The sequence below is a fragment of the Armigeres subalbatus genome, chromosome 2, assembly GCF_024139115.2.
Source record: "Armigeres subalbatus isolate Guangzhou_Male chromosome 2, GZ_Asu_2, whole genome shotgun sequence".
NCBI lineage: Eukaryota > Metazoa > Arthropoda > Insecta > Diptera > Culicidae > Armigeres > Armigeres subalbatus.
In genome coordinates this window covers 6041031-6062969 of record NC_085140.1, presented here as the reverse complement: position 1 = coordinate 6062969, position 21939 = coordinate 6041031, and the positions used below count along the sequence as shown (strand labels likewise).

Sequence of the window (21939 nt, the reverse complement as noted above, 5' to 3'; positions counted from 1 at the left end):
GTAACACTGTCTTGAAGTTTTGATACTTATCAAGCTCCACAAAACAAACATTTGGCCCACATTGCACAGTGGTGCGTTTGGCTAAAATCGTGAACTTTTTATTTTACCACTTCAGGGTGTTATTTTTCGACATTGGTGTCTTTGGGAATAAATTTTAGAAAAGTATTGCGCATCGAATGACGAAAAGTTGTAGTTCCAATTTTTGCCACAGGTGGCGCTGCAAAATGTAACTTCTTTAATAAACGATTTTTAAATATGGTGTCTTTGGCAAAGTTGTAGTGTAATTTATTATGAATTTAATTGCTGAAGACACCGAGTGTCCATCTATCATCGTTTTTGAAATACGGGCGTTTTTCATGGACAGACCCTAAAAAAACAGTATTTAAAGATATTTTCGAAACTAACAGTTTCAGGTCAATACAATGTTCTACAAAAATGTATATATAATCAAAATAGACCACTTTCTGGAAGAAACCAGGGATGTTTTTTGCAAACATGACTTGTTATTGGCGATTTAGGGTCGAAAATAGTGATATTTGAAGACTTCATATGCAACAGAGGTTGCCCCTCTGTTGCATATGAAGTCTTCAAATATCACTATTTTCGACCCTAAATCGCCAATAACAAGTCATGTTTGCAAAAAACATCCCTGGTTTTTGGCAAGGAAATCCCCACAGGATTTAAAATATCTGGTCTGTAGTTTCATATGCATATAATTATGTCTGTCCCCACGTGTATCCAAACAAGTATTTCTAAATTTCATAAATCGACATTTTCAACTGATATTTATATAATAATTGAGATTTCACCACACTGCATACCACGCTGTTGAATGTTAATGTAAAAAGAAGTGCAGCGTGAAGCTGGTTTTCTGTTCTCTTCATCCAATCATTTCACAAAATGCAAATCTGACGTCATACGCTCTAGAGATGTCGTAAAATCCCGAATAATCGATTAGTAACTAATCGATTACTCTTTATTCTTGTCGATTATTGAATCGATCCATCGTTGGGTAGTAATCGATTTAAAATTAATCTATTATCACAACGATGAATCGATTAATCGATTAATTTGCGACTTCTTAGAGATGTCGTTAATTCCCGATTAATCTATCAGTAACTCATCAATTATTCTCGATTCTTGTCGATTATTGAATCGATTAACCGTTGGTAAGTAATCGATTAATTGAAATGTATATATAAGATAGCACCTGAATGCTGGCAGTTGGTGGGTAGAAAAACAGCTACTGCTTGGGATTCATTGTTAAGTGTATAATGTTAAGGTGTCAACTCATTCATTCTCTCGCTTAGCGTTATGGAGATGTCGCAAATTATTCGATTATTTCGATTAATCGATTCATCGTTGTGATAATCGAATTATTTTGAATCGATTACTTACCAACGGTTAATCGATTCAATAATCGATAAGAATCGAGATTAATTGATGAGTTACTAATAGATTAATCGGGAATTAACGACATCTCTAAGAAGTCGATTAATTTTAAATCTATTATTACCCAGCGATGAATCTATTCAATAAGAATGAAGAGTAATCAATTAGTTACTAATCGATTATTCGGGATTTTAAGACATCCCTAGTAGCGTATGACGTCAGAATTGCATTGTGTGAAATGATTGGATGAAGAGAACAGAAAAATAGCTTCACGCTGCACTTCTTTTGACATTAACATTCAACAGCGTGGTATGCAGTGTGGTGAAATCTCAATTATTATATAAATATCAGTTGAAAATGTCGATTTATGAAATTTAGAAATACTTGTTTGGATACGCGTGGAGACAGACATAATTATATGCATATGAAACAACAGACCAGATATTTTAAATCCTGTGGGGATTTCCTTGCCCCAATTTGCCCCTGTGTTGCATATGAAGTCTTCAAATATCACTATTTTCGACCCTAAATCGCCAATAACAAGTCATGTTTGCAAAAAATATCCCTGGTTTCTTCCAGAAAGTGGTCTATTTTGATTATATATATACATTTTTGTAGAACATTGTATTGACCTGAAACTGTTAGTTTCGAAAATATCTTTAAATACTGTTTTTTAGGGTCTGTCCATAAAAAAACGCCCGTATTTCAAAAACGATGATAGATGGACACTCGGTGTCTTCAGCAACAAAATTCATAATAAATTACACTACAACTTTGCCAAAGACACCATATTTAAAAATCGTTTATTAAAGAAGCTACATTTTGAAGCGCCACCTGTGGCAAAAATTGGAACTACAACTTTTCGTCATTCGATGGGCCATATTTTTCTAAAATTTATTCCCAAAAACACCGATGCCAAAAAATAACACCCTGAAGTGGTAAAATAAAAGGTTCACGATTTTAGCCAAACGCACCACTTTGCATTGGTCTCAATTGTGCACTAAAAGTATCTTATGTCCCATCGACTGAAACATACCAATCGAATACCCAGTTAAGCAAAGGCAGGGCTCTTCCTAGGATTCTGCCTTTCGGTGAGAAAATCATTCTCTGAAAACTTTTCTGTCTGGGAAATTGGATCAGGGAGTTAATCGAGCTCCGATTGGAAATACATAAAGTTGACATGTAAAAGACGAATTCCATAAACTATGCTGAAAACCTCATGTATACTTTCAATTAAATCCGTCAATGCAGCTACGCGCTTAGGAGTGAGTTATGATACACTAAGCGAGAGTTATCATCTAGAACAACAAAAAACTGTTTCCGCCCGGGTTCGAACCGGGGACCTTCTGCGTGTGAAGCAGACGTGATAACCGCTACACTACGGAAACTGATGCTGATTCAATCATCAACCATATTGATTACCTAGCTAGAAAAATGATCTGGAAAGGAAAAAATATGATTTGGTGAATATAGAAAAATTGTTTTTCATTGCACCTCATTCTCCCACATCCATCTCTAGAGATAGAAATGAAGCAGCGATTCCGTTTTGCTAACAAGAATGTTCAGTGCTGAAAAATTACAAAGATATGAGTCTATTTGTTGTTAATTTAATTTGATTCATGATAGGATGAATATGGGAGCTAAGGGTTGAAGAATCGGAAAGATAACCGTGTTTAAAAATAATACGTCGTTTGAATACTCCTTCCATGGTTTCGAAATTATACATCTCTTGTTTGTGAAATACTTCCACCAGCTGAAGCGTATTAGTCACTTTGGTCCCCGCTTGACGGATACCAAACATATGACGATCACGTTGGCGGCGTCGGTCCATGGTTGGAAGGTACTCAAGTAGTACGTACTGACTGCTTTACATGTGACTTGATACCGTCTCTGGGCAATTATCTATTGAAGCATGTCGCTTTTTGTTGCATTATTTATTTGACCTTGTCTGGGCTTCTTGCTAGCTTTACTGCTGGCCGACTTCACTTCCAAGTACAATTTCATTCCGATTCCGACTGGCTCGGATGGGTTTGAACAAGCGGTAGGTATTGCGACAAGGGCTGCAATGTTTATGATGACTTCCAGATTACATCGTTTCCCTCTTCCCACCGGGTTTGATTGACAAGTTGGTTGATGTTAACACATGTTTTTCACGTGTACGTTGCTCGAAGCACGTTTGCAATTTAGAGATAACTATAGATGTATCAATTCGATGATTCGATTTTCTGAATGTCTGTTTGTCAACATTGTGTAATTGATATGAGCAAATAAAATATGTTTGGGTGTATTAAAATAAATTTTATTTAAAATAAATTCTTGTAAAATCTTTTAGTCACGACGCAATAAAGAAAAAAATAACTTTCATAATTAACTTCCTACTTGTTTTGATTTCCAAAATATGACAGAATCTTCAATTAAACTGGAGAACCCATTCTATTTACTGAGGATTTAACGAAACAAAACCACTCATAAATCTCAATAGCTCTTCCCAACCTACGTAACTCGGCACCCTTACGCATGAAAAATTGACAAGCACATGTTGCATGTTTATTTGAAACGCAATTCCAGTAGGTACCTACAACCCTTCTTCGGGCGAAGTCTACTGCACCGTAACACATCAGGAGCTATCGGGAGCACCCACACACACAGTACAGATATTCCATCGCAGTAGCTCATGCTCGACCCTCCGTACATTGTCTGGCTCCAGGATTTTCACGCGTACTGGATTTTCCCCTGTGTTCGACACTCGCACAACAAACCCAAATTTGGGACCGACTCCCCGCGGGGGGTGATTCAGTATTTAGGGAATTTTAATCCTGCACCGTGATGACACTTTTCGCCTATATCGACCGGTTTGCTAAATTTCCAACGACATGAATAGGCGACAGCAGTAGGCGGATGAGCAGAGTCGCTATCTACATGGTGCAATTTTCCGCCCTCGTTGTCGATTCGAGTGGGTTCTTCTGCACATCTCAGTTCGATAGGTTTCTAACCCCTCTAACGCTGATCACCGAATCGCGTTGATCCTGCGGTGGAAGGTTGCGGAGTTGTAAGAGGAACGTGTGTTTTGAGTGCGTCATAAATCATGGCCAAAATTGCTGGCAATATTGCAGACCGGGTACGGTGGAACGAACGACAGATGAAGCCCTCCCGTCGCAACGTTGATTGTGTTCGACGCCTACTACGATTCCGTAAATTATTTTTATTTGCAAATATGATTTCCAGCATCATAATGAAATTGGTATTGTTCGGCAGGATGTTTTACAAACCAATGCTACGAGAGAAAAACGATGAGTCGGTAAATCTAGGAAGGGTGTAATTTTTAATGGAGACACTTCTGATGGCTGAATATTTGCATTCCACTGACGAGGACTAATGGATAATGAAGTCAACGGACAAGTAATTTGATATAACTGCTGGATGCAAATGGCCGTATCAATTGTCAATGAAATTGTAGTTTGTAATATATTTTCTATAAGCAACGAAATGTTTATTGATCAAGATTACATGTTTACGATACCAAATCAAAACTGATACGTTAACCCATCTAAGGGCGGTTCTATCGTTTCTAAGAAGGTTCATATAGGCACAGAAAAAGTGGTCTACAAATATCTGCTCAGTAAAATTAATCTTCTAGACTTTCTAGAAGGAATTCTATGGGCTCAGCTTGCAGGTTTTTTGAGGCTTCCTAGCTTACTGAATGAATTTAAAGAGAATGTGTTTAAATATCTATTTGAAAAAAAAAAGAAAATTTTATTTTCTCAATTTCTATTTATTGATTGATCTTTTGATGTTTTTTTTTTCAAAGTTTAAAATCACATTAAATCAATTCAATTCATCATTTATTTTCAAGAGTGAGTTCTCTTTCATTTATAGATTATTACCAAGAAAAGTTAGACAAGTATACCACGTGTAATCCCTGTGTTTCTCAGTAGTCCAGTGTTTGACTTAGGAACGGACTACCGGATCTGATCGCTCATCCAAGAAGGTTGCCCTGCCTGGATTGTGTCAAGGGATTCGACCCAACGAGATATGGAAGCCGCATTCAGTGTGCTAAACTGGCTCCTACCTACCTACGGGGGAAGTAAATATCTATACTAGGGTGGTCTAACCGGTAGTACCGAAACCGGTAATACCGGTATTACCGGCCAATTTTGGATACCGAAAATACCGGTATTAGAGACAGAAAATACCGGTATTTTCGGTATTTCAAATTTTGCTGTCAGAATAAAAAATCTCGAATAGTTTTCACCTACATACATCAGCTAAACTGCATGCAATCGCATATCTCTCCCATATAAATAGGAAATCCAGCATAGATGGGAGAGATATTCGGTTACAAGCAATAAACCTTTCCTAAGTAAGCATCATCAGTGAAATTCATCTTCATTCACTTAACCATCTGTCAAACTGCCAATGACTTTTTTCTTCAATGAACATTGTTTACATCGTCAAGAATTTTCTCGCAATAAATAAAATTGTGAAAAAGGTACATGCCAAAGCAGTTTTTTAATCTATATTAAAGTGATTTTTCTTATTACAAGAGTTCATCACTGAGCCATAGTAGGGTTTCTCTGGCAAACGTAAAACACGATTGGCTGCAAAAATATGTCCGTTCTGAATTCGGAAAAGAATGTGAATAAGTGGCTGACCCCAAAGCACGCTGAAATAGTATGTTATCTTTGCTCAAACGGATCTATGAGATGAAGCTTTATACCAAATTAAACTTCGGTGATGATTTTTTGGCAGTTGGGGAAATAATTTAAGCCCTCGAACCTGTTCAAGCTGCTATGGAACTACTCTGCCGTGAGTTCTGCACGATCTATTTGCTTTTTTGAATAATTCTGCCGCAAAGCAATTGGTGATGCCTCTGAAAGGATTAAGGGAAAGTACTTCACAATGATTTTTGACGGCTTTGGAACCATTCGTCCAACTTCGGTTGAACCAATGAAGGGATTCTCAGTAGTTGGCAACATTCCCAAAAAAATGCAATGCGGATTGGGAGATGAGTCACTCAGTATGTTAGTTACAAAACCAATTAATTACTTAAGTTTCGCTTTTTCCAGCTCAACAAACAAAAATCATTGTTCACATTTGAAGTTTTTCAGCAACTATTGTTTTTAATCCAAAAGTCAAAATCGAAAGTTTTCCATTTAATACCTGAAATTTACACAAAAACCGGTATTTTACCGGTATTACCGGTATTGACTCCACCAAATACCGAATACCGGTATTTGTCAAAAATGACCAATACCGACCACCCTAATCTATACACACATGATTCAACTTCTTCACCTATCCCGACAACAACTTTTGTGCTCTCATCTCACTCATCCCGTGAGCAAGTGGTACGCTTCTGCTACTATACGGAAATAGTTGACGATGAATGCCGTTTGGGAAGAAGCTGCTGGCTGGGGCTGTCATCCCCATCTACCCACTGCTGGTTGAAGCCATAAAGCGTGAGGATCGTACAGCAAAGTTTGCCGTTCGACTATCCGAGAAGGAGCGAGAAAGTGCTTGGAAAGTTAGCGAGATTTTCCGACTGCGGTCGAGAGTTTGGGATAGGGGAGAGCATATTTATACAATTTTAAGATAAAATTAATTCGCTACACATTTGTAGCTGTTGCTGTAGCAGTGGCAAGACCTCTGTCGTCGAGAAGTAACGATGGTACGAGCTTGAACCACTGGGAGCAGAGTGTTAATACTTGCCACTCACTTTGTTATTGCCGCACAAGTTTTTTTTTCTCCATCTTAGCTTGGTTTAAATGATAAACTATGACGAGTCTTTGCAAGAGTAAAATGACATATTTCATAGGAATCACCATAGTTTCTATCTGTTTATCACAATTATTAGGCATTCGGTTTTAAGTTGAAAAAGCGATGTTTTTTGATTACTATTACGTTTCCTTTGTAATGTCTCTGCATATTCCAGATTTGCACTGTCGTAATCTGAAAATGTGGGGCCCTCCTTAGCCGTGCGGTAAGACGCGCGGCTACAAAGCAAGACCATGCTGAGGGTGGCAGGGTTCGATTCCCGGTGCCGGTCTAGACAATCTTCGGTTGGGAAACTGTCTCGACTTCCCTGGGCATAACAGTATCATCGTGTTAGCCTCATGATATACGAATTCAAAAATGGTAATTTGGCTTAGAAACCTCGCAGTTAATAACTGTGGAAGTGCTTAATGAACACTAATCTGCGAGGCGGCTCTGTCCCAGTGTGGAGATGTAATGCCAATAAGAAGAAGAAGAAGATAAAAAAAGGGTTGGTTTGATGAGGAGCGTCAGCGAGTGATGGGCGAGAAAAATGTTGCTAGGAGTCGAATGCTAGTGGCTCGTTCCCGTTCCAACAGAGAGCGGTACAGTATAACAAGGGCAGAAGAGAAACGCATCTATCGCAGAAAAAATGGCAACACGAAGATAGTGTGATAGCTGAAGCGCAGGAGAACATGGATAGAAACGATATGCGGAGGTTTTACGTAATCGTCAATGGTGCGCGGCATAAGACTGCGCCTGTGCCCGCCATGTGCAATGACCCAGAGGGGAATTTGCTGACAGACAAGACTATGGTGGCAGCCACGTGGAAGGACCACTTCGAAGATTCGGTAAAAATGAAGGTGTATTAAGGAGCAGGATGGACATAGTCGGCGACGGTCAAAGCTGTGGAACCACCAACGATGGATGAGGTAAAAAACGAGCTGAAAAACAGTAAAACTGCTGGGGAGGACGAGATCCCGGTCGAGCTTCTCAAACATGGAAGTTAGCAGCTGCATCAATCCATTCACCACATTATCCAGAAAATATGGGAGGATGAAGAACTGTCTGCCGGCTGGTTGGATGGCCTCATATGCCCAATCTATAAGAAAGGGCACAGACTAGAGTGTGCCAATTACAAAAGGTATCCTGTTTATCAAATTGAGACCGCTTGAGGAGTCCTTCGTCGGCGAATACCAGGCATGTTTTCGTGAGGGCCGATCAACGACGGATCAGATGTTTAGCCTGCGGATGATCCATGATAAATTCCGGGAGTACAACTTGCCGACTCACCCTCTGTTCATTGATTTGAAAGCAGCGTACGATACAGTGATAATAAATGAGCTGTGGCAGATAATTTCCGAACTAGGTGTTCCGGCGAAACTGATTAGACTGATACGTGCAACGCTGGATGGCTCCAAATCAAGTATTCGGATTGCAGACGAAGTGTCAGCCTCGTATGTGACCCTAGATGGGTTGAGTAATTAAAAAAATTATCATCACACGGTCGCATATGCTCCTGGGCTTTGCGGACGACATCGACCTCATTAGAATAGATTGCAGAGCAGTAGTGGAGGCTTTTGTCCCACTGAAGAGGAGGACAAGGATATAGGCTAAACCTTTAACTCTACCAAGACAAAATGGTGGCAGGTAGAGATAGAGGTAGACCTAGTGGTGTTGGTGCTGAGGTAGTGCTTGATGGGGATGTGTTTGAAGTTGTTGAACAATTTGTTTATCCTGGAACGCTTGTGACATGTGATAATGACATTTCCCGTGAAGTGAAAAGACGTATTGCTGCTGTGAATAGGGCCTTTTACGGATTACGTAACCAGCTTACGTCTCGCAACATGCAGACGGAAACAAAATTTGCTCTATACAAAACTCTGATTCTACCAGTGACCCTTTATGGACATGAAGCAAAGGCATCATAAAAGGCGGACCGGAGAGCTTTCGGGGGATTCGAGCGAAAAGTGCTGCGTACAATACTCGGAGGGAAACTAGAAAATGGTGTGTGGCGCAAACGCATGAATCATGAGCTGTATCAAGTATAAGTCGAGTCAAGTACGAGACACTGAAGACAACCACACAATTGTGGTCGAAATACGTATCTGCAAAGATAACAAAATAATTAGTGGAATTAAATGGAGAGTACTAAACTCGTATTAGGCAGTTTAATATTTGGAAAGGTAATTGAAATAACAAATGTACTATGTATTGTGTAAAGTGGTAAACAAGATGGCGTCACGGTACGATACTAACCCAGGTCCCAGGTCCAGGAACGGGCCTTTCTCTTTTCTGGTTGTTCTCGGAACAAGTTTCGAATATTCCTCAGGACTTCCGAGAAGCCACAAGCGCGATACGCTGCGAGCATCGTCCCGAAAAGTCAAGGAAGTAGTAGGAAAAAGTAGGAAAGTATTGAACCATCCGTCAATCTGATTCTCACAAAGCACCAACCCCCTCCCCCGTTCCCCCTACCACCTTCTGGGGTCAGTATGCGTTTCAGACCATCTATAATGTCTGAAACGTAATATATCCGTCAGCTGCTATACTCCACCGGAATGCACCGCAACCAGTGATGGGAAATGTCAAAAAAATGTCATGGGGTTGCTATTACTAATTTGCTAATAACTTTTTTCAAAAGTTATGTACAATTCGGATTTTTTTATTAACATGTAATGCTCAAAGGATCCTACAAGTTTGCCAAGCAGGTCATTGTTCTAAATACACAGTATGAGGCACGATAACGAATTTAAAAAAATGTCACGGAATGTCATGACATTAATGTCATTTGACACTAATTCGGCTCTCACGGCGCCAATTTCAGTTTTAGAGCAATGACCTATTAGAAAAAGTTTTAGTATCCTTTGAAGGCTTTATATTCATATAAAACATACGATTGTAAATTACTTGTGAAAAAAGTTATTAACAAATTAGTCCCATGACATCGATATGACATTTCCCGTCACTGACCGCAACGCCTTCAACAAGTCATCTGCAAGCTACCACAAATTTGAATCCTACCGATAAACAATCGCAAGTACCCTAATTGACGTCAGAGCATGAGATGTAATGTGTCCAAAATGGATGAATAAATAATTGTTAAGGAAAATTTTGTGGTAGCGATCCTTTTTTTTTATGAAAGCGCATATACTAAAGATTAAGTTTTCACCCTTCTTTTTCGTGTTCATTTTCCGTGTTCGCAAAGAACGTCCAGGGGTCTTCCACTGGATAACAGAAATTTGCTTTCTTAGGGCTTTTGAGCACCGTGTTGTATGGCCTTGTTTGTATCATTGTGCCCTTGCCAATGAGCCTCCCCAAGGAACTGAATTTGAATGTTGAAGATGCTGCTTCAACGACCCTGTTATTCCGTACTTTGTATAATATTACCCAAGCAGCACAAGTCTAATGAAACTGGTTACAGCAAACTAATTGTTACATAAGCTACTATGATCTATATACAACATGTGTGCTGCTCGAGTAATTTAGAGAATTTGAACGGAATATCTACACGTGTTTTATTGTACTTCATCACGAAGTAAATTTATTGTCAATTGTAACCTGTTCCACAAGATGTTACGTGGAAAAAGTGCAGCCCAGCTTACAAAGCAAAGGTGACGTAGGACTACGTTGCTATATGAAAGAGACTTACGGGCAACTTACTGTCATCGCCAAACGATTAAGTTTTGTATTTTAAAGAAAATTCATCTCAGATCAACTTGACCAGGAAAAATCGTTTTTATTTTCAATCACTAAGAGAAACAAACCCTAAAAATCTTGCCTGAAAATTTCACTTTCCGCTGACGACGGCCAAATCGATGAAGACGACACCTTAGTGGACAATTTCTCCAGCCACCACCCGCAGGCGATTGTCGCTGGGACCGAAGAAATTATGTTTTGCACTATGAAGAAATTTCGCCTTTAGTCAAATTGGTAGGGTAGGACAGCAACCACTCGACCGCACAACCACCATTCAAAGATTCGCCGCTACGGACACCTTCGATGTGAATCCATTGCCACCTCCGATGCTGACGACGATTTGGGACCGCTCTCTGCGGAATCTTTAAAAATTCTGCAGCAACCATGTAGATGACCACCACCGGTGCCGACACTGACTGGGACAACATCGAAGTATCGTGATTAATTATTTGCGAGCGTCTTAGGAGAAGTGTTACACGGTGAAACGACTATTTTCTTCCTTTTACTTCCACTAATTATTTTTTTAGGTATCAAACAGATACGCATTTCGTCCTCCACTTGAGGACTTCTTCAGTGTTTTGTTATCGACTAGACTAGATTATCGACTATCGTCGTTTAACCGAAGTATCGGTTTGGGACCTTTCTCAGCGGAAACACGGAACTTTCTGCTGACGCCAAACGATTAATTTTGCACTTTGAAGAAAATTCTCGGATCTTGGATCAACCTTCCCTTGTGTAAAATAATGGTCCTATAAAGAACCGACATTTTTCCAATAATGTGCCTTATAAATCGCTAGCAGCAACAAAACCAAAACTACATTTAAAAACAAGTATTGTTAAGAAGAGTATCAAAAGTAATTTCACCAAAGGCGAAGTTTCTTCATAGTTCAAAACATAATCGCTAGTCGTTCACGCTATTGCTAACCAAAGAGAAATCGATGCCATCGTTGAGGTCATCATTCAGATCTGCAGACCACACTGAAGACCACCACCGAAGCGATGTTCTTCCGTTGAGACTGCTACCAGAGATATTAACGCTTTGCTGCGTCCGCTCTGAAATCTTGTTCATATTGAAGATTAGATCCAATCCTGCAAGTTGCTTGAATTTGATGACTGTGCTGGCGATGCATGCACGAGATTGGTTGGTTTACCTATTTCAAAACTTTTTTTCATATATCGATTATAAATAGTTAGAACAGAACTATTGAATGAAGTGTTGACTCTTCCTTGATCAAATGGTCCAAAAAAATTGAAAATTCATCAAACGGCTGAGATATTAACGTTTAAAGCCTGTCATATTTTCGTGAGGGTCTTCGATTTTCGAAATCTTAAAGTGTACCCCAATATAGAAAAGACAGACGTAGTCCTACCTCAAAAAAACTTTGTAATTCTTTAGCTGTTTATAGTCTCTCCCAGTACTGAGAATTTCATTTTCATTTAGAGAGGTCTCGCGATATTTACATTTTAGTATCTTCCGCTTTCATGGAAAACATAATCAATGAAAGGATTTCTGCTAAATTTTCACGGATTTTTATTTCAAGAAAGCGCATCAAACTATCGTAAACAATCTGTTTCTTTTTCAATAATGTTACTTTTAACTCAAAAATCAGGAACACTATAATCATTTTGTAGATTAGTCATCGTTACTTGCACAGATCTATTAAAAGTATTCAGAAATATAGTTTTCAAAACAAAGCAACATTCTCATCATGACTGCTTGTAATATGACAGGTGACCGGGAGCCCGCTACATTTTCGTTTGGTCTCTTGAAAATAAAAATGCAAATGTTCTCATTTTCACATTACGATCACGAAAACTACCAGTACTGGTCTCTTCATTTTCTCAATTGCTTCTCAGTTAATCCTAAACTGAAATACCGTGACCAATCATGTTATACCCTAAAAATCAGATTCTTCCACACAGCACTCAACTTTGTCAAATTTCCGGGTAACTCGGCTCAGCAATCTTACAATTAACCCTTTCCTTCCCATGGTAGCCGTAGAGCTCCATCAAATTTTTCACCTTCCGACATTCATCGAATTGATTCAACAACAAAAAGCAGTATTTGGCACAACTTTCCTTATACCGCTAATATAATCAATTTTGTGTAAAAATAGTGGAACTATCGAAAACAATCAAGTAACTATTAATTCTTTTCAAAATCAAAAACTTTTTTTTTCGTTTTCCACTAATTTAAGTTATGCCAAATAACTTTTGTTCTAGCATTTATATCACCTAGATGATTCCTTCCTTTTGAAATTTTTGAAAAAGTCGTGGGAAAGAGAGGGTCAAGTGCCAGTGGGAAATATAATGCCAAGAAGAAGAAGAAGAGGAAGAAGAAGAAGAAGCAAAAGAAAAAGAAGAAGAACGAGGAGCGTTGGGTAAAACAGCTTCAAGCGTAATATTGTTGGCAAAACGGCAGCAAAATAAAATTTGCATGAAGAATTAGAAATTTTCCATAAAAAACAACAAATTGTCAATAAAGAAATCAGGATATGAGCAATAAATAAATGTAAAATTTTCACAAATAATACAAAATTTCCGTGAACAATTCAGACAATTTTCTACAAAACAAAAAATAAATCTGCACAAAAATAAAGGAAAGAAATCAAAATGTTCCACGAAAAAAATACAAAATTTCCATAAATAAATCAATATTAGCAATAAACAATTACACAATTTTCCACAAAATAATTTTTTTTCCATAAAAAATTGAATGTTTTCCACAAAGTAGGGTTATGCGCTAATTCGTCCATGGCGCTAGCATTCGTCATATCAAATTCTAAATCACTAAATACTCGCGAATCGTAAACTTAAATAATGAACTAATCATCTGGCGAGATAGAAAAAAGTGTACACTACGATCTGCATTCATTTAAATTACATTCCGGTGTTACTTACTTGAAATACAGTTAGATTCAACTTTGCGGCTCTGACTTTTGCACAATTTCCTACGTTATCCGTGCGACGAAGGAAAATCCAGTTCGTTCACTGCTGTAGAAGACGCGCAACACCGTCACCAAAATCAACGTAATTCACTGATTTTCACCGCACTTTTTCACACAAATTTCTCACTGCGCACTAAATAAAAGCAATGGTTATTGCTCAAGTGAACAATAATTGCAAAATAACTGCCGGAAGGCGTTCAAATGATCTGTTTTTTCAAACTTTAGAGCGTTTGAAATTTATTTTCTTCGTCGCCTTGTTTATAGTCGAAAAACGCGTTGCCAAACTGGCGGTTTGAACTGAAATAATCTTATGTTACACATCTAATAATACATCATGCAGTCAATAAAAGTGGGTTTTCCAATTATTTTCCGCTAGTGTAATAAAAGAAAAGTCTTCCAAATAAATATTTTTCATACACACTCGTCATTCACACTAAAATTTTCCACTATTCCAAAAGTTTGAAACAGGAGAAATAATTTCACAACAGAAATCTGTTGGCAGCACTACCCACGTACATGTTAAGCATGTGTGTTAGTTGTTTGACAGACTGAGGCATTTAACTGAATGGCAGCACAATCGAAACCTTTTTTATGCGGTCCAAATGGGATTGCAATAGGAAATTTTTAGGAACCGAAAATAAACTTTTATGTTTGACTTTCAAAATTGACCGAAATGATAGTTATTCTGCATAAAGTCACAGATAAGTCGTCCAGTTATCCAAGAAATGGCTTGAGCTAAGGAACAAAGATTTGCAGTCCTGTTTTAAGTATGGTACATGCTCCTTGTGGTACAGAGAAAGAATACGTAGATGATCAATTTTCCGGTTTCAAATATGGAACATGCTCTCTGTAGTACAAAGAACAGAATGCGTTCACTTCATATGTTCTTGGTCATCCAAGAAATCCCTGGAGTAAGGCCTTCCGATCTACACGCGTAACTGAAGATCAATTTTCCGGTTTCAAATATGGTACATGCTCTCTGTGGTACAAAGAACAGAATGCGTTCACTGCATATGTTCTTGGTCATCCAAGAAATCCCTGGAGTAAGGCCTTTCGATCTACACGCGTAACTGGAGATCAATTTTCCAGTTTTAAATATGGTACAGGCTCTCTGTAGTACAAAGAACAGAATACGTTCACTTCATATGTTCTTGGTCATCCAAGAAATCCCTGGAGTAAGGCCTTTCGATCTACACGTGCAACTGAAGATCAATTTTCCGGTTTCAAATATGGTACATGCTCTCTGTAGTACAAAGAACAGAATATGTTCTTGGTCATCCAAGAAATCCCTGGAGTAAGGCCTTTCGATCTACACGCGTAACTGAAGATCAATTTTCCGGTTTCAAATATGGTACATGCTCTCTGTGGTACAAAGAACAGAATGCGTTCACTGCATATGTTCTTGGTCATCCAAGAAATCCCTGGAGTAAGGCCTTTCGATCTACACGCGTAACTGGAGATCAATTTTCCAGTTTTAAATATGGTACAGGCTCTCTGTAGTACAAAGAACAGAATGCGTTCACTTCATATGTTCTTGGTCATCCAAGAAATCCCTGGAGTAAGGCCTTTCGATCTACACGTGTAACTGAAGATCAATTTTCCGGTTTCAAATATGGTACATGCTCTCTGTAGTACAAAGAACAGAATATGTTCTTGGTCATCCAAGAAATCCCTGGAGTAAGGTCTTTCGATCTACACGTGTAATTGAAGATCAATTTTCCGGTTTCAAATATGGTACATGCTCTCTGTAGTACAAAGAACAGAATGCGTTCACTGCATATGTTCTTGGTCATCCCAGAAATCCCTGGAGTAAGGCCTTTCGATCTACACGTGTAACTGAAGATCAATTTTCCGGTTTCAAATATGGTACATGCTCTCTGTGGTACAACGAACAGAATGCGTTCACTGCATATGTTCTTGGTCATCCAAGAAATCCCTGGAGTAAGGCCTTTCGATCTACACGCGTAACTGGAGATCAATTTTCCAGTTTTGAATATGGTACAGGCTCTCTGTAGTACAAAGAACAGAATGCGTTCACTGCATATGTTCTTGGTCATCCAAGAAATCCCTGGAGTAAGGCCTTTCGATCTACACGCGTAACTGGAGATCAATTTTCCTATTTTAAATATGGTACAGGCTCTCTGTAGTACAAAGAACAGAATGCGTTCACTGCATATGTTTTTGGTCATCCAAGAAATCCCTGGAGAAAGGCCTTCCGATCTACACGCGTAACTGAAGATCAATTTTCCGGTTTCAAATATGGTACATGCTCTCTGTAGTACAAAGAACAGAATGCGTTCACTGCATATGTTCTTGGTCATCCAAGAAATCCCTGGAGTAAGGTCTTCCGATCTATACGAGTAACTGAAGATCAATTTTCCGGTTTCAAATAAGGTGCATGCTCTCTGTAGTACAAAGAACAGAATGCGTTCACTGCATATGTTCTTGGTCATCCAAGAAATCCCTGGAGTAAGGCCTTTCGATCTACACGCGTAACTGAAGATCAATTTTCCGGTTTCAAACATGGTACATGCTCTCTGTAGTACAAAGAACAGAATGCGTTCACAGCATATGTTCTTGGTCATCCAAGAAATCCCTGGAGTAATGCTTTTCGATCTACACGCGTAACTGAAGATCAATTTTCCGGTTTCAAATGTGGTACATGCTCTCTGTAATAAAAATAACAGAATGCGTTCACAGCATATGTTCTTGGTTAACAAAGAAATCCCTGGAGTAAGGCCTTTCGATCTACACGCGTAACTAAAAATCAATTTTCCGGTTTCAAATATGGTACATGCTCTCTGTAGTACAAAGACCAGAATGCGTTCATTGCATATGTTCTTGGTCATCCAAGAAATCCCTGCAGTAAGGCCTTTCGATCTACACGCGTAGCTGAAGATCAATTTTCCGGTTTCAAATATGATACATGCTCTCTGTAGTACGAATAACAAAATGCCCTCACAGGATATGTTCTTGGTCATTCAAGAAATCCTTATATAGCTTTTGTGCACACACATACACACACATACACACATGCATACAGTTCGTTGAGCTGAGTTGATTGGTATATAACACTATGGGTCTCCTGGCCTTCTATAAAAAGTTCGTTCTTGGAGTGAAATGATAGCCTTTCGGTACAACTTTGTTGTACAAGAAAGGCAAAAATAATGGGTACATTATATATTCAAACCAGGCCTTTAGATCGTTGGTTACGCGTGTCGATCTGAAATGATCTACTTCAGGTATTTCTTGGATATCCGCGAACGACTTTCATACGCAGATTCTGTTACTGTGAAATCTCCATGAGTCGATATTAAAGGGACCTTACATTTACAAAACCATCTTGTAGATCATTGTTTATGCATGTAGATCTGAAGGCCTTCCCTTCAGGTATTTCTTGGATAAACACGAACGTCTTCCATACGAAGATTCTGTTATATGTACTACAATGGGTACATTACATTTAAAAAACAAGCCTGTAGATCATTGGTTACGCGTGTAGACATGAAGGCCTTCACTTCAGGGATTTTGTGGATAACCGTGAAGATCTTCCATACGCAGATTTTATCATATGTACACAATGGGTATATTGCATTTACAAAACAGGCCTGTAGATCATTGGTTACGCGTGTAGATCTGAAGGCCTTCACTTCCGGTATTTCTTGGATAACCGCGAACGTCTTCCATACGCAGATTTTGTTATATGTACTACAATGGGTACATTACATTTACAAAGCAGGCCTGTAGATCATTGGTTACGCGTGTAGACCTGAAGGCCTTCACTTCAGGAATTTCTTGGATAACCGTGAAGATCTTCCATACGCAGATTCTATCATATGTACCACAATGGGTATATAACATTTACAAAAAAAAGCCTGTAGTTCATTTGTTACGCGTGTAGATCTGAAGGCCTCCACTTCTGGTATTTCTTGGATAACCGCAAACGTCTTCCATACGCAGATTCTGTTATATGTACTACAATGGGTACATGACATTTACAAAATAGGCCTGTAGATCATTGGTTACGCGTGTAGACCTGAAGGCCTTCACTTCAGGGATTTCTTGGATAACCGTGAAGATCTTCCATACGCAGATTCTATCATATGTACCACAATGGGTATATTACATTTACAAAACAGGCCTGTAAGTCATTGGTTACGCGTGTAGATCTGAAGGCATGCACTTCAGGTATTTCTTGGATAACCGCGAACATCTTCGATACGCAGATTCTGTTATATGTACTACAATGGGTACATTACATTAACAAAACAGGCCTGTAGATCATTGGTTACGCGTGAAGACCTGAAGGCCTTCACTTCAGGGATTTCTTGGATAACCGTGAAGATCTTCCATACGCAGATTTTGTTATATGTACCACAATGGGTATATTACATTTACAAAACAGGCCTGTAGACCATTAGTTACGCGTGTAGATCTTAAGACCTCCACTTCAGGTATTTCTTGGATAACCGCGAACGTTTCCGATATGCAGATTCTGTTATATGTACCACAATGGGTACATTATATTAACAAAATAGGCCTGTAGATCATTGGATACGCGTGTAGATCTGAAGGCCTTCACTTCCGGTATTTCATGGATAACCGCGAACGTCTTCCATACGCAGATTCTGTTATATGTACTACAATGGGTATATAACATTTACAAAACAGGTCTGTAGATCATTGGATACGCGTGTAGATCTGAAGACCTCCACTTCAGGTATTTCTTGGATAACCGCGAACATCTTCGATACGCAGATTCTGTTATATGTACTACAATGGGTACATTACATTAACAAAACAGGCCTGTAGATCATTGGTTACGCGTGTAGACCTGAAGGCCTTCACTTCAGGGATTTCTTGGATAACCGTGAAGATCTTCCATACGCAGATTTTGTTATATGTACCACAATGGGTATATTACATTTACAAAACAGGCCTGTAGACCATTTGTTACGCGTGTAGATCTGAAGACCTCCACTTCAGGTATTTCTTGGATAACCGCGAACGTTTTCGATATGCAGATTCTGTTATATGTACTACAATGGGTACATAACATTTACAAAACAGGCCTGTAGATCATTGGTTACGCGTGTAGATCTGAAGACCTCCACTTCAGGTATTTCTTGGATAGCCGCGAACATCCTCTGTACACATATTCTATTCAATGTTCCGCAATGTACACATATCATATTCCGAACAGGCCAATATTAATTGAATTTATGTTATTTTTATTTAACACGGTATGATACCGCATAAAAAACTAATTTGGTGTACTTGTAGAAATTGCACACCAATACCAACAGATTTATTTGACAGCAATCCATCGAGTTTTAGACTGGACGAACGAAAATTCTCATGGACATAAACAGATTTTCATAAGACAAATTTGAAAAATTTGAAGGGTATTTTTGATTGCCGATTCTCAATAAACGATGACTTGTTCAATGCGCTAATAGTACACAATGAAAACAAGGAACTCTAAAATACGTGTTACATACAACTTAGTTAGAGTCAGTAGTTGGGCTGGCGTATAAATTAGATTTGAAAACCAAGCACTACCTACTACGACGGGAATTAGCTCACTACCCTAATCAATAAAGAGCAAAATAGAAGGAGTTTCCGTAAAAAAAACACAAAAAAATATAAAATTGATACAATTTTTACATTAACTTTAAATGCTTTTAACCCTTATCCTTGCTTGATACTTTTCAGGCACTAAAAAATGACTTTTAAACCTCATAACTGCTTTGATTCTTAACCTTAACGATGCACCTACCAAACAAATTGCCTCTAGTTTTCAAACCTGAGAAGAGAACTGGCATTGGCCACCTGGTTCCGGAATAATTTCGGGGTCAAGTGGGGTACTTTTTTTCCTCAAATCGAATGACCTTGCTAAAAGTCTTCAAACTCATTTTTTGGTATGTCCTACTTCATGAAATCACGAGACATATTCTTGCCCATTTTTAAGTTCGTTGGTTTGTTTGGATTGGTTCTGTGATATTCTGCGACGTCTCAAACTTTATGAATTCGCGAAACGAGCTCAATAGTGTGTATTTAGAGGTACCCTGAGTGGTGTTGGCCAGGTTCCGTGGCATTCTGGGAACCTGGTTCCCTCGTGGAAGTGGCCACTTTTTATGTGATCTGAAACCCATCTTGTGACGTCTCAAACGTCATGATTTAGCCTTCCGTATGTCTTCCTCTCGTCGTTGTCTCCCAAAAAAAGTTTGCTTGTCTAGTTACAGATGTGAAACATCGCGAGGAATGTCAAGTTTGTAAACATCAGCATCGTAATTACTTTAGTACCCTAAAATCCTCTCCTTTCCTACTGTATGATTGTATTCCCTAACCTCGACCAAACCGCGAATCTTTCGGTTTCCCAAAACATACACTATGTATAAGAATCAAGTAATGTATTGTTAATCTTGATTTCGGCTCCGTAACGCCTCACGGCAAATGAGCCTTCCAAATACACGAAGATTAAAAAAAAGAGTCTAATTTGAGGTACCTGAGTGGTGTTGGTCAGGTTGCGTGGTATTCCGGGAACCTGGTTCCCCCGGGGAAGTGGCCACTTTTTCATGTGACGTATCAAACTTCATGATTTCGCGAAACGACCTCAATAGAGTCACAACCTGATAAACACCACTCAAGTATCTTTAAATGCACTCTGCTGAGCCCGTTTCGCGGAATCATAAATTTTGAGACGTCGCAAAATGGGTTTCAGATCACATAAAAAAGTGGCCAGGGTCCCGGAATGCCACGGAACCTGACTAGCACCACTCAAGTACCTTGAAATACACTCTTTTGAGCTCGTTTCGCGAAATCATGAAGTTTGAGACGTCGCAAGGTGGGTTTCAGATCTCATCAAAAAGTGATCACTTCCCTGAGGGAACCAGGATCCCGGAAAGCCACGGAACTGGATTAATACCACTCGAGTACCTCAAAATGCACTTTTTATTTATAACTTTATTAACGTGATTTTTTATCTTTATAGTAAGTTCATCACGGGCGATATGCACTCTATTGAGCTCGTTTCGCGAAATCATGAAGTTTAAGACGCCGCAAGGTGGGTTTCAGATCTCATCAAAAAGTGGCCATTTTTCAGAGGAACCAGGTCCCCGGAATGCCACGGAACCTGACCAGCGCCACTCAAGTACCTTAAAATGCACTTTATTGAGCTCGTTTCGCGAAATCATGAAGTTTGAGACGTCGCAAGATGGGTTTCAGATCATATCAAAAAGTGGCCACTTCCTCGGGGGAACCAGGTTCCTGGAATGCCACTGAACCTGACCAGATCCACTCAGGTACATCGAATCAGACTCTATTGAGCTCGTTTCGTGAAATCATGAAGTTTGAGACGTCGCAAGATGAGTTCAAATGGAAAAGTGGCTACTTCCCTGAGAGAACCAGGTTTCCGGAATTCCACAGAACCTGTCGAAACCCACCAATGAAACTTGAAATAGGCACTATTGATCATGTCTCGTGATTTGATGAAGTAGGACAAACTAAAAAAGGAGTTTTAAGCCTTTAGCATGGTCATTTGATTTTAGAAAAAAAAGTACCCCACTCGACCCCGGAATTATTCCGGAACCATGTGGCCACTGCCGATTTCCTTCCCAGGTTTGAAAACTAGAGACATAGCCGGTACGTTTGGTAGGTGAATCATCAAAATCGGTTAAGAATCGAAGGAGTTGTGTTTTTTAAAGTCATATTTTAGTGCCTAAAAAGTATCAAGGGAGGATAAGGGTTAGAGAAGGGGTCGTCTATGGAAAAATGCTAAGTTTTATTGCGTTTTCATATTTCGTCAAGGAAATTTTCATATTTTTTTTATTGCTCTTTAATTTGTTTTTCATGTAAAGTTTTCAATTCCTTGTGGAGAAAAAAAAAATTGTCGAAAATTTTGTAATTGTTTCTTGCTAATAATGTATTGTTTTAATTTATGGAAATTTTGATTTTTTTCCGTGAAACATTTTGATTTCTTTATGGAAAATTCTTCTTTTATTACTGCAATTTTTGCTTTTGAAGGCGCTAATTTATTTTTGTTTTGTGGCAAATTATTTCATTATTTATGCATTATTTTATTTATTGCTCATACCCTGATTTATTTATTGGATGTTTGCTAATTTTTATGCCAAATTTCTATTTTTTTTAT

The 21939-nt window shown here is 38.8% G+C and overlaps 1 non-coding gene across 1 annotated transcript; it reads right to left on the bottom strand.

Annotated features, from left to right (window-relative positions):
• Positions 1-2707: 2707 nt before the first annotated feature.
• On the bottom strand, positions 2708-2780 carry Trnav-cac (transfer RNA valine (anticodon CAC)). Its single transcript has one exon. It is a non-coding gene; the product is annotated as a tRNA-Val (tRNA).
• Between the last annotated feature and the right edge of the window lie 19159 nt (positions 2781-21939).